Below are 1,641 nucleotides of genomic sequence, written 5' to 3' on the forward strand. Positions count from 1 at the left end.
ACCAAAAAGAAAAAAGATAAGCATATCGAGCTCAGGCTTAAAGGCCCATATACAAGACTTTTCCATGTCTCGGTGGACCACGAGAGCTCAAGCGGCAGACGAACGCGTTCGTCCGGTCCGGTGTGAGGGTTTAGCACCACCTCGCCAGGCGAAGGCAGACGCGACGCGCACTTGCGCTATAAGACGAGCGTCCCGTGCTCCTGTCTTCCATACTTACCTGGACGGGACCAACAGGCGAACAAGAAGGCCTGTGGTCTAGGTCAGTGGTCTGCATTGCACTTGGTGGGTGCGCTGGCCTACCATCTCCTTAATGGGAGAGTGGACGTCATAATTTGTGGTAGTGGGGGTACGCGTTCGCGCGGCCCCTGCAAAATAGATTAAATTTATTTTAGGGTCGTCTTTAATTAAAAGGGGTTTTGGCTTTTGAATGTGGTCATATGCGTATACGCGGCCCCTGTCAAGTGTAAGAATTTTAATTTTGGTCCCTTGTTAATGCAAGGGCTTTAAGCTTTCGATGGTGGTCATAGACGTCTGCTGGTCCAGATCCAGCTATTGAATTGGTGCTGTAATTGCAGTATTTCCTTATTATTAAAGCCGGATCAAAACGGCGCCTTTGAGCCTGTCCACGTCACTCTAAAAATCGTAGCCGTTAGATCGTGGATCCTTGGCTGACTTTACTCATCTGCTTTCCCGTAATCGCCTCTGGAGACTTCTACAGAGAGCGTTACGCTGCTCGTTCGTTTTGCTCTATCTACTTCTACAGAGAGCGTTACGCTGCTCGTTCGTTTTGCTCTATCTTCTTCTCTCCGCCTGCTCTTGCTCCGTTTTCTCCTCCTCGTTTCCTCCGTCTAGTGCCTCTGCAGGTTGCATTGCCCGGCCGGTAGTACAAACAAATGGAACGGGTCTGGTCAGTAGACAGCAGCAAAGTGTGTGACCAGATTTTAAAAAGGGTATATCCTCCGGAGCATGGGCAGCATGCATTCTTCTTCTTCTTGGATCTGCGAGAATTGCATATATCCATCGTTGGTTCAGTGCATGTGCTCTTGCTTCTTTCTCTCTATCTCTTTCAACCACGCAATGCATGGGGGCAGCAGTCTCTGGTATAGAGTAGTACCACTTGCTGTTGTAGTCAATGTTTACCCTTGTTTCAGTTCCAGCATATCTCTGCTAGTCTCTCCTACTCACTGTGTCATTTATGGAAACCTCTATTTCCCCCTCGATTTTCCTTCAACATTCAACCCCTTTCTAACCAAACAAGCCCTAAACACGGAGAGGATGGAAAAGGTATGTTTCCTTGTTCCCAAATGCTTTCTGTTTCTAGCAGATCTGATGCTTGCGCTGTATTCGTCAGTCGGTTCTTACGATTCAGATCTGATATTTTTGGAGTCGGCTCTTATGATTCAGATTTGAAACTTTTGGATTCGTTGGCTCCCTTCAACTGAAAAAAACACATTTTCCTTTCTGAGTTCATCACCACACCTCTAGCAAATGACTTCATTTTTTCATTTTGTTACGGTTAGTGTTCTTTGCTGCTTATTCTGTGGTGTCTGCTAAGGTTTCTTTTGTTTTACTGAAGTTGGTTTCGATTCCATGCTTTTTCTCGAGTTTCTTTATCTCAGGTTTTTTGGTTTCCAATCCCAC

General features: G+C 46.3%; 1 non-coding gene across 1 annotated transcript; it reads left to right on the forward strand.

Annotated features, from left to right (window-relative positions):
- Positions 1 to 209: 209 nt before the first annotated feature.
- Positions 210 to 369, forward strand: LOC111590798 (U1 spliceosomal RNA). Its single transcript, XR_004855827.1, has one exon. It is a non-coding gene; the product is annotated as a U1 spliceosomal RNA (small nuclear RNA).
- The last annotated feature ends 1,272 nt before the right edge of the window (positions 370 to 1,641 follow it).

The sequence above is a fragment of the Zea mays genome, chromosome 1 (genome assembly GCF_902167145.1).
Source record: "Zea mays cultivar B73 chromosome 1, Zm-B73-REFERENCE-NAM-5.0, whole genome shotgun sequence".
In the NCBI taxonomy this organism is placed as follows: domain Eukaryota; kingdom Viridiplantae; phylum Streptophyta; class Magnoliopsida; order Poales; family Poaceae; genus Zea; species Zea mays.